The sequence below is a fragment of the Periophthalmus magnuspinnatus genome, chromosome 22 (assembly GCF_009829125.3).
Source record: "Periophthalmus magnuspinnatus isolate fPerMag1 chromosome 22, fPerMag1.2.pri, whole genome shotgun sequence".
NCBI classification, from domain to species: Eukaryota; Metazoa; Chordata; class Actinopteri; order Gobiiformes; family Gobiidae; genus Periophthalmus; species Periophthalmus magnuspinnatus.
The window spans coordinates 25,604,869-25,620,655 of record NC_047147.1 but is presented as its reverse complement, the minus strand read 5'-3'; positions in this window follow the sequence as shown (position 1 = coordinate 25,620,655).

Genomic DNA, 15,787 nt, shown 5'->3' with positions numbered 1-15,787 from the left:
GCCCTTTAAACGTTTACAGATGTTCGCAGTACAGTTCACTATTTAACTTTTCTGATAGAGGTTCTGCCGTTTGCTCGCACACACGGAGACATTAGTGCTTAGCTTGGAATGTTCCACACTATGGGATTAAACTCTTCTATCTTGCGTTTATTCAGTAACATGTTGTTTTTTTATAGGAAAAATCACTGCAGATCTGATTTGTAACTTTGCACGGTTGCTTCATTTTGCTTATTTACATTGAGATAGATACGTTTAATATAATAATCCCATGCGATATTTTAGGGCAAAGCAATAACATCTGCATGGAGACAACAAAAAAAGCATTTCAGATTTTCAGAAATAGTTGTCATCCAGGTTGTCGTGTCGTTACCGGACTCCTGCACATATAAAGGTGCAGTGGTTGAAGAGAACGGTTTAAGGACGCTCTGCAGTGAGAGGTTTAATCTGAGAGACCTGGAATAGCAACTCTGAGCCTCCCAATCCTAATCTGACTCAGGCTGTACTCGGACCAGACTGGACCAAACGCTGGACTGATATCTCAAATGCTCGTAGTCATCTAGTTGTCCGGGGAATCGCATGTCCTTCAATTTTTTGTATTTTTTTTTATAATCCTGTGTGTCAGATCCCCATTTTCCCATACCTCAGCTGGTAGTAGGTTGAAAGCCAAATGTGATGTAAGATTAGCACATTTTGCAACTTCCAAAACAAAATATTCTGTGTTTTGAATGGGGAAAAGTCCTCAAAATGGCACCTATAACCTCGTGAGATCCGAGCTCTCGCAGGACTTTATTTGCAAAAACTATTAAGTGCTTGAACACATACATTTTGTGTAAAAAAACTAAATGAGAAACAATTGTGCCTCTAGGAACAATGTGTCTCATTTGTGCTGCTGACAGGTGCAGGAAGACATGTGCCTTTAAATAAAAATACAAATTAAAAAAACAAAAAACAAAAAAAACATTAAAATACAATAAAAGATTAAATAAAATAAAAAATTAAAAAAATAAATAAAATTAAAAAATAAAATACAAATAAATAAAAAATTAAAAAAATACATTAAAATACATTAAAAATTAAATAAAAAATACATTAAAATACAATAAAAAATTAAATAAAAAATAATAAAAATAAACCGGCCCCGGATAAGCGGAAGAACATGGATGGATGGATGGAATAAAAATAAATAAATAAAAAATAAAATAAAAAAATAAAATACAAATAAATAAAAATAAAAAATAAATATTTTCTTAGAAATATTCAAAATTGAACATGTTCTTGTTGCTGTTCTTCTAAAAATTTGCACTGTGGCCTAAAAAAAACCCAAAATGTGTTGTCCACAGATGAGGACACCTGGTCTCAGGAGGATAAACGGGAAGCTGAAACCCATGAATCTGTAGATGTTCCCGGATCAAACCTGTAGTTTATCCAGGACTAGAACACAACCAAACCAAGACAATACTAAAGGATGTCAGACATTTTCAAATCGTAATATTTATACAACACGTCTTAACCTTGGTTGTGGGATACAGCAGTGACCCTAGAGGAAGCATTGGTGTGAGTTTAAACTTTTAATCCCTGAACTAAAAACAGTAGCGGAGCAGGTGAGAGGATTAAGAACCAACCAGAGACCCATAATGGCCAATGTTGCCAAGAGCAGTTACAACATTTTGCCACGATTAATGCCCCTTGTAGGCCGGAGTAGGCAATAAACACACACAATAAACCTGTCAAATCAAAACCTTCACTGAATTGTAATAAGGCTGGATTTATCTATAGCATTAGCTTTTTCTTCATTTCATTTAATTTTAGTCTCGTGAATTCAAATGCAAAATGGCTTAATGGCAAAATCTTATCTTGTATGTACTTCAATCTGCCATATATCATTTTATTCTGATTTTTGCTATGTTAACACAACTATTACGTAAAAATGTTGTTTATAAATGGCGTTGCGTGGCAAATCTAGACCCATGTCTCTGTGTATTCTTTATACAGATGGCTATCAGTCTGGTCAGCACTCCCTCCATCACGTCTCAAGTCTGACCAAACGTGATAGTCCAATCAGATTTGGTTTTTTTTCAGTTATTTCGCTCATTGATTCTGCAGAAATCCACCATGTTTTCAGTCCCTTGTGATATTTTTTTTCCTTTCTTTTTTTTCTTCTTAAGCAGCCATATTTATTTTGATACGGGCGGGCCATGCACGTCTCTGATTGGCTTATCCACCTGTCAATCATGGCCATCTGATTCACTGACTAACATCTTTAAGCATTGAAGAAGTGTGTATTCTGGATCCCAGGCAATAGTTACAGGAAAAAGAACTAAAAATAAATCGGAAAACAATAACTGTGATCATTTTAGTGGTCCTGGATAGTGCTTTCTGCAGGGTACTTAAAACTGGTCAAGTCATATATGTAGGATTTATTTGTATTTATTTTTTTATCTGTATTTATTTTTATTTTTTATATGTATTTATTTTTATTTTTATCTGTATTTATTTTTATTTTTTATCTGTATTTATTTTTATTTTTATCTGTATTTATTTTTATTTTTATATGTATTTATTTTTATTTTTTATCTGTATTTATTTTTATTTTTTATCTGTATTTATTTTTATTTTTTATCTGTATTTATTTTTATTTTTTATCTGTATTTTTTATTTTTTATATTTATTTATTTATTTTGTCTATTTTATATATTTATTTTTATTTATTTGTTTGAGCTTTTCGAAGTAAAAGTTCTCAATTACAAGAAATACTGTGTTATGTAACCTGCACTAGTCCTGAATTCAAATGCAGACGTAGCGTGACTGTTTTATCAATGTCCTCCTCCTCAAAACCCATTCACAGAGTTCATTTTTTTCGCCTTGTTCAGAGTAAAGAATGGCCCGCGGTCGTTAGGTTTTTGCTTTTCCATTTATTGTGTCGTGTACGTACTTACTTGTTACGTACTAGTACTTTTTCATTTCAGACAATACCAAATGAGCATTAAAGTTCTTCTGGAAATAATAATAATATTCAAAATAAAACAAACATGGCAATAGAATGAGAAAATTACACTTTCAAAAGCATTAAATCGGAATCACTATTAAAGCTGCACTGTGTAACATTTCTGCTGGAGCGTACCCCACCTGCTTGTCTCCATGGAGATGTTATTGCTTTGCCTGGAACATATCTGTCTCGTGTTTATTCAAGCATGGGCATAACTTAAAAAAAACAAAAAAAAACATGTATTCTTGGTGTCAGCGGACCCGCCTCTACGCAGATCCGACCTGTAACGTGACATTGCGGCTTCGCCTGATTTTCTCTATGGACGTAAACAACGTAGACGCCAAACTGTGAGGCATTCCAGGCAAAGTTACACAGCGTTGCTTTAAACTATAACAAATAACTGAATGGTACTTGATTTAAAACTCGTATTTCAAACTCTCAAATAGACTTTTTTTTGCTCGTCTTGCGTAACGCGCCCGGTTGATTCAGGCTGGTGTGAGCGTTTTATCAATGGCCGCCTCCTCCGCAGGCCCGTTCACAAAAGGCCGCCCCTCTCCCTCTCTCTTTGGCGAATGCAGATCTCACTCCTGTTTAATTATGTCCTTTAGTTGTGTCTTTTCTTTGGCGCACTTCCTGTTTGGTCCCATTTGGTCCAGGCTTCCTTCAGTCTGTATAAAACTCCAGTGCGGCTGCTTCCCGTTTCCATGGCGCCCGTTCACGTATCACAAAAATGACCATCCATGATCTAAATCGGAGGCAAAGTGACTTCAGAACTTACCGTGATTTATATTTTATTTATTTACTAGGCTTTCTGAATACTGGAAGACGGTTTGGTTCTCGCGGATTTCAAAATATCACCTTCAACGTTCTATGAGGCGATGAAAAAGTAAACAACACGACAACAATACGATACTACGCTTTTGATTTAATAATAATAATACGGCGTGGTGGCATCTGTTCAGGGTTCCTCCAGGACCACTCGCCAGGGAGGAGGCCCCCGGGGAAGACCCAGGACACACCGGTCTGGGAACACCTTGGGGGTCCCACCGGAGGAGTTGAAGGACATGTCTGGGGTGAGGGAAGTCCGGGAGTCCCCTGCTTAGAGATGGCTGCCCACGTGACCCGGGCCCTGGGTGGATAATACGGTAATAATAAATAACGCGTCACTCTTATATATCCTCCTGAGACCCGAGCTTTAATCAAATAAAATAATTTTTTTAAAAAGTAATAAAAAAATAAAAATACAATAAAAATACAATAAAAAAATAATAATAAAAACAAATAAAAATAAAATAATTAAATAAAAAAAATAAAATATAAATAAACGAAAAAATAAATATTCTAAACTCTTAAAAATATTCCAAATTGAACATGTTCTTGTTGCTGTTCTTCTAAAAATTTGCTCTGTGGCCTAAACAATCCAAAATGTGTTGTCCACAGATGAGGACGCCAGGAGGATATAACACTTTTCCAGTTTCTCGGAGTCGTTTTGCAATTCGTTCACTCCACAGTTGGCGTTGGCGAGTTAAGACAATAGCCACAGCTGCCCCGGGACAGACTGACTGAAGCGAGGCCGCCATCTGCGCCGCCAGGGCCCCTCCTCCAACCGCGACCGCCGCCGACACTCACACCACAATGCGAGGCAAATGTGGGCGGATCAGACGAGATCGGACGTTAACAAACAGAAATCGCCATGACAACAGACTTTAAAAACACTGAGGAACTTTTCTGGATCACCTCCTGATGATAATATCCGATTTCAGATTTGTACCGTGTCATTTTTCTGGCGTGTTGAGACGTTATCGCTTTGACCGAAATGTTCCACAGTATGGCATTGAACACAACCACGCTAAGTCATATCAGGTCTGTGGAGAGGCAACACCTGCTCATAATAACAATACATGTTTGGTTTTTTTAAGTATTTTTTTTTTTTAGCCAACCAGTGAGTAAATACAAGATGGAACGTTCCAGATTGAAGAAATAATATCTCTACGGAGACCAACCCTCAACGAGTAAAGCTACGTAGCAATTCTTTTAACTTATCCCTTCTTTTCAGCTCGTTCGTCTCTGCCCGTCGTGGCGTCCGCGACCCCCCCCCCCCCGGGTTTGAGACGCATTTTGGACCCGGGCCAAAAGCGGAGCGTCGTGTGGATTTTTAATGAAGCAAGTTCCCACACAAACAAAAGAGCAGTGTTCAGGCCGAGAGCACAAGGGTAATACGCGCACCGAGTATTCAAATCGTTCACTCGTCCTTTTATATGCAAATGCGCCGTTCATCTCGTACGTTTAGCGTTTATTTAAGGAGCCATTTTGAGTTCCTATGGCCCATAACCCCCCTCGCTAACCACTCTGCCGCAGCGACACAGAGAGGACACGCGCTCACGCACTCCACTCAGGAGACCAGGAATCTAACCCGCAACCTCCATAATCCTCTAGACCAGATTAAGAACCGACAAATACAATGTTTGGAGTTTTAATCCTGCAGCCGATAAATTAAATCATCAATCTGTATGAATTATAGATCACAAAATGCTTTACTTCCCAGACGGTGTTTTAAAGAGGAGCTTATTAAAAGGATCGGATCGTGTCTCGATGAGAAGTGTTGAATATTTGATGTGAAACTGGACCCGGGAACAGAAAGAGCCTTTGTGCTTCTGAGCAAAGCGAAAGTGGGTCACTCCATTTTTAATGAGGCTGAACCGCACGACAAGGGGCAGGAGAGGAGAGGGCGAGTTTGTTAGCGAACGGTGTCGGTGAGGAGGTTGTGGGTTCGAGTCCTCGTCTCTCTGTGTTATTGTTGCAGAGTGGTTATCCTATCAAACCTCCCTCTCACCAGGAGGTTGTGGGTTCGAGTCCTCGTCTCTCTGTGTTATTGTTGCAGAGTGGTCATCCTGTCTTCTCCCTCTCACCAGGAGGTTGTGGGTTCGAGTCCTCGTCTCTCTGTGTTATTGTTGCAGAGTGGTTATCCTGTCAAACCTCCATCTCACCAGGAGGTTGTGGGTTCGAGTCCTCGTCTCTGTGTTATTGTTGCAGAGTGGTTATCCTGTCAAACCTCCCTCTCACCAGGAGGTTGTGGGTTCGAGTCCTCATCTCTCTTGTGTTACTGCGGCAAAGTGGTTATCCTGTCAAACCTCCCTCTCACCAGGAGGTTGTGGGTTCGAGTCCTCATCTCTCTGTGTTACTGTGGCAAAGTGGTTATCCTGTCTTCTCCCTCTCACCAGGAGGTTGTGGGTTCGAGTCCTCGTCTCTCTTGTGTTATTGTTGCAGAGTGGTTATCCTGTCAAACCTCCCTCTCACCAGGAGGTTGTGGGTTCGAGTCCTCGTCTCTCTGTGTTATTGTTGCAGAGTGGTTATCCTGTCAAACCTCCCTCTCACCAGGAGGTTGTAGGTTCGAGTCCTCATCTCTCTGTGTTATTGTTGCAGAGTGGTTATCCTGTCAAACCTCCATCTCACCAGGAGGTTGTGGGTTCGAGTCCTCATCTCTGAGTGTAGTGTGCATTTCCCCCCTGCGTTACTATGGCAGAGTGGTTATCCTGTCTCATCCCTCTCACCAAGAGGTTGTGGGTTCAACTCCTGATCTTTCTGTGTTACTGGGGCAGAGTGGTTATCCTCCCTCCTCCCTCTGACCAGAAGGTTGTGGGTTCGACTCCTGGTCTCTCTGAGTGGAGTGTGCATGTTCCCCCTGTGTTATCCCGGCATCTCAGTAAATATTTGGAATTTAAGACGTTTTATCTCACAGAGTGCACTCAAACACAGCTACCCTGCTGAAATATTCGCTCTATCTGCACTTTTGACTTCCTGTTGAGACTAAATGCTTTTGGTTGGCTACATGTTTGTTTTGCCTTGGTACACAGAGCCAACGCTAGCACAGCTCGCCCTCTGCAGTACCAGCGCTGATGCTAACAGGCTAATACTGATAAAAGTGCAGTACATGTCCTGAGTCACATTCACATTCAGATTAGATATAGCTCACTTTGCTAGTTCAAACAAGAACAGCAAATATGAACTTTGCACATTTGTCTAAATCGTTTTTAATTCCCCATAGAAGTGTAACTTTTCTGGTGAGATTTTACACCTGCTTGTATCCATGGAGATTTTATTGCTTTGCCCTGACAGCATGATATATATGATTTATTCTTATTAAATATGTAGTGTGCCTTTAGTGTAAACTTTATTGTGGGAAATATGTCTGCTGCGTTTGACCTGTTCTTCAATTAGACTGAAGCAGCACCAAGGGACCCATCTCCAGATTTTGAGCTATTCTTGGTCAGGACTACCTCAGCTGGAGGATTTGACCTATTGTGCACGTTTGGGTTGATGTAGAAACCAGAGAACTCAGAGGAAACCCACCCAGACACAGGCAGAACATGAAAACTCCACACAGAAAAGCTCCATCTGCTCCAGAATTCAAACCGGGGACTTTCTTGCTGTGAGGCTGGAGAGCAAACCACAATGACGTTTTGTTAGAAATGTTGGCGACTTCAACCACCTCACCACCTGGGGGGAGTATGGACACAAGGACACAACAACCCTTGGCAGTGGTCCAAAGTTATTTCTAACTATCCAAGCACAATGGCGTCCTAGTTTTTAAACCGCAATGAGTTTATAAGTGCTTTTATGTATTGTTTATTTATTTAACCAAGAGAACCTCATTGAGAGTGTCCTGGCCAAGAAGCAGCGCAATTCACGATTATCAACCTTAGATGTGCATGATTACATTCAATAAAACCATTAAAACACTGTAAAAGTAGATGCCTCATACACTGCCAGGCCAAAAAAAAAAGTCGCCACCTGGATTTAACAAAGCAAATATGTTGGTGTTGCTGCAGTTGGTCAGGTCTAGGTTCAGCAACACTCTGTGCTCAAAGAATGAGGTCAGCTGACACTTGAATATACTGAATGACCAGGTTAACTATAACATTCACAATCTCTTTAGCCAGACCAGATCATTAAGTCTAATTTCAGGTTGAAGTCCATTCCATGAAAGCATTTTTTAACCCAACTCCGCTCTGACTCTAAGCCCACACAAAGAGGTCATTACCGCACATTTGACCAAGGGAAAACTGTTTTTATATTCTGTGCCCCACAAAAGGCCTGAGAAGACTGAAGAAGACACATATAAAACATCTCCACAGTCTAATATCAGCATAAAGGCAGCAGACACAAGCTTCCCGCTGGCCTCGAAAGAAAGTTTTGATCCTAAAATAAAAACCTGATTTAATTTGCATTTTTTCCACCATCATCTGTTAAAAAAAATGTGTAGTTTGTAAACCGCTCAATCATGAAACCTTGTAAAGTAGTGATATCAGGTAAATTCCCAAGGTTTTTGCTATTAGAGAATAACATCCATTTTGTCTTCTTTGCATTTAAAGCAAGTTTTAAGTGATAAAAGTATTTCTGAAGAGCATTAAAACCAAGTTGCAATTGACAGCAACTAGCAAGCTAATAACAACTAGAATGCTAACAGCGCATCAGCCTTACTTCCTGGTATGTGGGCAATAAAAATGCTTTTGTAATTAGATGCAAACAGTACAAAGAGGCCTCATTTTGAGCCTAAGACTTGCTTTTACAACATATCTGTACTTTGTCATTTTACTTTACATGGAAAAAAGCCAATTTAATATCTTGCCCGCTCTTGTCCGCACGTACACCTCTTACATATTATTCTATTTCTAGCGATGAAAACCAAAGTGCATTCAAAATAAATCATCACACATCATACATTCCAGTTTTATCAGTGCGGATACGTGCCAGTATTGCAGCGTGTGACGGCTCTCGGTGAGGTCACATGACTTTGCGCGTGTTATTGAGGAAGTCCTAAAGCTGAGATATCGAGCAGATATGACCTTGAAGGGCAACGCGTTCAGCTGATGTAATTTACAACCGCTCTTTGTGGACTTTGGCGTAAGAAAATCCTACTTTTATTCTGCACATGACTGAGGCAAATACTGAGTCGGTGTAGAGCAGTGGTGTCAAACTCAATTTCACCGAGGGCCACATCAGCAAAATGGTTGTCCTCAAATTTAAATAAATGAAAAAAAAAACAAAACCTGACTGTTTAACTGCCTATCTCTTGATAAACTGACATTTTAAGACAGTCAAACATTTTAATTTACCTTGTCGCGGCCACATAAAATGACACGGCGGGCCACATTTCGCCCCCGGGCCTTGAGTTTGACACACGTGGTGTAGAGTGTGTGTGGTCCTCTGTGTCTTTTATACATTTTTAAGTTTTTACCAATTTATTTATTTATTTAAACTTTTGCTCTTTAATGAGGACTAATAAAACTTAAAGAGCTCCCTGAACCACTGTTTCACAATTTGAGCCCCATGAATCCTGGCATTGTCATCAGGGAAGAAACAATCTATTGATGGAATAACCTGGTCATTCAGTATATTCAGGTGTCAGCTGACCTCATTCTTGGAGCACAGACTGTTGCTGAACCTAGACCTGACCAACTGCAGCAACCACAACATATTTGCTTAATTAAATCCAGGTGGCGACTTTTTTTTTGGCCAGACAGTGTATTATTGTATATGATATTTATCCAGATTGATCTTTCTGTAATTTTTATACATGAACGTCCAGTCCGATTTACTTTTTCCAGTGACACATGTTGAGCTCATTGGTCACCTATCATTTCCCAACATTATTCTCTCATCTTAAATTAAAAGTGTTTAGTGTTTCACTGATTGATTCTGTGAAAATCTACAGTGTTCACCAGATACACCAGATATATTTGGTTAGAGGAGCTATGGGAGTACACACTAAACATGTCCATTTAGAGCCTTTTATACACCCCTCACCCTCTGCCATGTTTGAGTCGCTGTTTTAAACCAGTTTAAATGTAGTTAGCCCCTGTAGTGATTTATAAAACCTAACCTGGAATCATTTTTCATTTTAGTCTCATTTTGAACATTCTGCGATCGCCATTTGAACGTTTTTCGTCAAGATTTGATGTGCTATAAAATGGGGCAAAAATCTTTGGGAGAGCTATGGGGGAGCACTGGCCCTTCTAGAGGAGGCTAGTGACCCCTCAAGCCCCCCTTCCCCCTTGGCGCTGCCCCTGTCCCTGTGATATTTTTTTACTTTCTTTTTTCTTCGTAAGCAGTCATGTTTGTTTCGATATTGACGGTCCATGCGTGTCACTGATTGGCTAATGCACCTGTCAATCACACCCATTTGAACTCAAAGAGATAAGTGTGTATTCTGGATCCCGGGCAAGCCTTTAAGTCCATCTTGTAGTGGCTCGGAGGCGCTGATATTTGGGAAAATCCATTTGGGAAAAATCATGACCGAAACATAAACTGCCACGTCAATATTTTGTGAATCTAGTAAAAAATGCCTCTAACTATTTGTCAAAACCAAATACAGATTATTTGTTATGTAAACATGTACACCTTGTTGATTTGTATTTAACAGTGATGCAGTTTGAAGGCCTGAGGAAACCCAGACACAGGGACATAAACATAACCTTTCATATCTGAGCTGGTTTAATTTCCTGTGTCTGAGGCCCAGGTGATGTGGAGGTACAACTGAACAGTGTGTCTTAGTGCTGGAGCCTGTCAGTGTAGTCATAGTGTAATGGTTTTCCAAGTAATTTTACACATTTGTGCTTTATTCACTCTACACGCGGCAGTGGCAAACTACTATTGTCACAGCTGCCCTGGGACAGACTGATAGAAGTCAGATTGGAGATTTGCCCGCACATATATCGAATTTCTAACATCCTATTCATTTTACCTCCTGTAGATGTTATTTTTTGCAGTGCTTATGTTCGTTGTTGTTGTTGTGCAGTCACCTCTGCATGATCGCCCTGTGACTCTGACTCATGATTCACAGACCAACAGTGAAGGGAAAATATCTGGAGTTTTAGGAGGATTCTTTCCATTTTAAACTTTACGGTGCAAAGTATGTTAATTATCAGACTTTGTGGTCTATGCCCTGCACAGACTGCACCCGGTCCAGCTGTGACTCCTGTGTGGGAGCAGTTTAGTTGTGGGGCTCTGTTGTTCTGTTGCGGTCACCGCCTTTGAAGCGCGACATAACTCAACATTTAATAAGGTAAAAGGCTACGGTCGACTTCGGTCTCCAGCCAGAATAGACTCCCAGTCCCAACAGGAAAAGAATCCACAGGCATATTCCAAGATGACAATGCCAGGATTCATCGGGCTCAAATTGTGACAGAGTGGATCAGGAGCATGAGACGTCATTTTCACACATGGATTGTCCACCACAGAGTCCAGACCTTAACCCCATTGAGAATCGTTGGGATGAGCTGGAGAAGCTGCAGCATCAGACTCCACCAGCATCAATGCAACATCTGAGTGAAAAATTAATGCAACAATAGATGGAAATAAATCTTACAAATTGCAAAAGCGAAATTGAAACAATGTCACAGTGAATGTGACGTAATCAAAGCTAAAGGCGGAACGAAATATTAGAGTATGTGATCTTTTTTTTTTTTGATGGTGACTTATTTTTTTGGCCAGGCAGTGTATATTGATGCTGGGTGTGACCTGGAGGACGAAGATGAGCAGTTCATCTTGACACTTGTCAATGATGGTGTTGGGCCCTACACACTGTTGGGCCCTGATAATATTCTGATGTGTGAATGCTTCACTTTCATGAGTATGATAAACTAAACATTTTCAGGAAGCACTCGCTTATTCCTATGTCACTGACGGGCACTTCAGCATCAGCGTCTTCGTGTCATTTACCATTATAATGTTTGACTTGTGCACTACTTATTTGTGTGCATGGGACATGCAGGACTTCCTTTCATTTTTAGTTGGATAACTCGGCTTCTTTAAACAATGGCATTGGTGCTTGGTTACTGCTTGTCACTAAGTGTATTTATTTATTTATGTAAAAGGGACAATGCACATTAATAAACACCAGTAAAAAAATACATGTGTAAATGTGCCAAAGTTATCTGACCTGGAGGATGAAGATGAGCTCTTCATCTTGACACTTGTCACTGATGATAACATCGCTGAGAATGGACAATGTGAGTGAAGTGCTGAAAACATCTGACGCCCTGTCGGGGCTCGGACTTAAATAAGCACAACACTGTGTCGATGGGTGTCCTTGTGTCATGAGGCACTGTTCTTAGTCTGTTCTTAGTAAGTGAATTAGCAGCTTTTGTGGTCTAAAACTGTCAAAAATCAACAGTATGCTGCCAATGACGTGTAATATAACTTGGACTGTAGGTGTTCATTTGTATTGTGGATCATTTCGACATAATATTGGATGTTTATTGGAAAACTTTCATGTTACTAATATGACGCAAGATTGGACCAATTACTACTTTTAATCAGACCAAGAAGGACGGAAGGAAACTGTTTGATCAAGTTTTGCATAAAAGAAAGACTAAATGCCACTAAAACTGCCTAAAATGTAAGTACTTCAGTCAGTAGTATTTTTCATTTGTACTTAATACTTTTGTAAACAAATTTGGAAGCTGTTTTTAGTTGTATACACATTTTCAGTACGTCATATATTACACTAAATTGACTCTTTAACACAGTCCATGTAAAGTCCGTGTGTGCAGACTGAGGCGTGTCCATTGGTCCTGCAGCAGAATGAGACCGCACTGCACCAGTCTGACCACACGGAGCACGAGAGACACACGAGAGACACACGAGAGACACACGAGAGACACACGAGAGACAAGGTCCACACACATTACACAGAGGACACGGGGCAAGGACACGGGGCTGTCAAAAGTACTGGAAACAAGATACTAATCGATACTAAAACTATTATACGGAATTTCAGATTTTGCAGCTCTACTATGAACACAATGGGGATTTAATCAGCAACCTTTTGGTTAGAGGGCAGTCTGTCTCTTCCACTGTTATTCTGTCCCCCCATATCATGAAACATCAGATTATCAGTATCCTCTTTTTGTCCCCGTGTGTCAGATGCCCTCCCGTCCTTTACATTGGTTTTTGCTTCGTTTTATGCGTTTGTCTTTGCGTTTTGTCCTAAATTGTTAATCGCTATGGTAACAAATGTTCCACCATCACGCCCCTCCGATGTCCTGTATCGCTGTGAGTCGGATGCCCTACCGTTCTGCTTTAGCCCTGTAGCGTCAGATGCCCTCCCATCCTCCTGTATCCCTGTAGTGTCAGATTTAGAGAAGGGCAGGCCTCTAGTTATTCTACAGATGTCATAGTGTGTCAGATGCCCTTCCAGACGTTGCGCTGTGTCAGATGCCCTTCCAGACTTTGTGCTGTGTCAGATGCCCTTCCAGACTTTGTGCCGTGTCAGATGCCCTCCCAGAAGCTGTGATATGCCAGAATAAATACAGCGTGAGAACGGATCTTGTCACTGATAGAAATGATTTTTTTTTTTTATTTCTTATTTTAAAAATCCCATAATTAGTGTTTTTATTTAGTATTTCTGTAATTATTATCTGAAAATAAACATTGATATTGTAGAAAACGATGGAACGGACTGGAGTCTCACTGTGCGGCTCTGAATGGAACACGCTGTACTTCAGGCTGATTCAGCGCAGTCATCCTCACAGAGAGAACACTAACACGCTAACACAGACGAGCTAACGGCGGCACAGCAGGTGTACAGTAATGTGACGGAGAGAGGGAGGGAGGAAGAGGAAGGAGAGAGGGAGGGATTAAGGGAGAGATGGGGAGAGAAAGAGAAGGAAAGATAGAGAAAGGAAAAGGAAGATAGAAACAAGACTGATGGAGATGGAGAATAGGAGAGAGAGGGGAAGGAGGGAAAGAGGGAAAGGGCAGAGGGGAGGAGGGAGGGAGGAAGAGGATGGAGAGAGGGAGGGGGGGGGAGGAAGAGGATGGGGAGAGGGAGGAAGAGGATGGAGAGAGGAATGGAGAATAGGAGAGAGAGGGGAAGGAGGGAAAGAGGGAAAGGGCAGAGAGAGGGGAGGGATTAAGGGAAAGTGGGAGAGGAGGACAAAGAGGAGATAGGATAGTGAAAGAGAGAAGGGTAGAAAAGACGGAGATGAAGAGCGAGAAAGGGGATGAGAGGGAAAGGAGAGGGCAATAGATAAGAGAGAGAAAGAGAGAGGATGTGAGTTTGGTGGGGTGGAGAATGAAGGAGAGGACGGCGGGGAGACGGGGAGAAAACAAGGGGACGGGAGAAAGAGGAGGGAGGAGAGAAAGACAGAAGAAGAGAAGTGGAGAGAGGGTAAAGAAGGAGAAAGAAGGGAGTAAAAGGACAGGAAAGGAGAGGAAGAGAGGGTAACGGGAGAGGGAAAAGGAGAGACATCCTGTACAGTTTTGAATCCATCCTCATTGAAAAGCCCCGCCCCCTGCTGCTAGCGTGCACACACTCACATGCACTTTTCACATGCACTTTTTAACACGCTCACACACACACACACGCACACACACACACACACACCCCCACACACACACAGAACTGTTAGAGCTATTTATAACCCCGAGCCGTGCAAGTCCCTCTCGCTCTCTCTCCGCTCCAACCCACTCATCGATTTGTAAACAACATGAGTAATCCCTGATAATGTCCAATTATTTTTTTTTTTTTAACAATAATAAAAACATGGCAACATATTTTATTGGGCTTTAAATGATGGAATATTCCCAAAAATTCTCAAAATGAACAAACAGTACAATCAGTGACAGGTCCGTTCTCCAGCTGTGTTTATCCAAAGGCACAACATCTGGGAGGGCATCTGACACAACACAACATCTGCAGATTAACTAGAGACATTTGACCTGCCCCCGTCTCAGTCTAACACTACAGGGGTATAGAGGACGGGAGGGCATCTGACACACAGGGATATATGTACATAGATGAGTACATGTGATGTGACAGGACTAAACCAGGGCTAAACCAGGGCTAAACCAGGACTAAACCAGGGCTAAACCAGGGCTAAACCAGGACTAAACCAGGACTAAACCAGGACTAAACCAGGACTAAACCAGGACTAAACCAGGGCTAAACCAGGGCTAAACCAAGACTAAACCAGGGCTAAACCAGGAATAAACCGGGACTAAACCAGGACTAAACCAGGACTAAACCAGGACTAAACCAGGGCTAAACCAGGGCTAAACCAGGGCTAAACCAGGACTAAACCAGGACTAAATCAGGACTAAACCAGGGCTAAACCAGGACTAAACCAGGGCTAAACCAGGACTAAACCGGGACTAAACCAGGACTAAACCAGGACTAAGCCAAGACTAAACCTGGACTAAACCAGGAATAAACCTGGACTAAACCAGGGCTAAACCGGGACTAAGCCAGGACTAAACCAGGGCTAAACCAGGACTAAACCAGGGCTAAACCAGGACTAAACCAGGACTAAACCAGGACTAAACCAGGGCTAAACCAGGACTAAACCAGGACTAAACCAGGGCTAAACCAGGGCTAAACCAGGACAAAACCAGGACTAAACCAGGACTAAGCCAGGGCTAAACCGGGACTAAACCAGGGCTAAACCAGGACTAAACCGGGACTAAACCAGGACTAAACCAGGACTAAGCTAAGACTAAACCTGGACTAAACCAGGAATAAACCGGGACTAAACCAGGACTAAACCAGGACTGAACCAAGACTAAACCCTGGACTAAGACAAGACTAAACCAGGTCTAAACCAGGACTAAACCAGGTCTAAACCAGGACTAAACCAGGTCTAAACCAGGACTAAACCAGGACTGAATCAGGACTAAACCAGGACTAGGATAGGACTTAAACAGTTCTAACTCAGGACTAGTATCATAGTATTGTGTATTTTACGTAGTTGTTGGCAGAGCGCACAATAACACAAGACGTCACAGATGTAGAGGAACGAG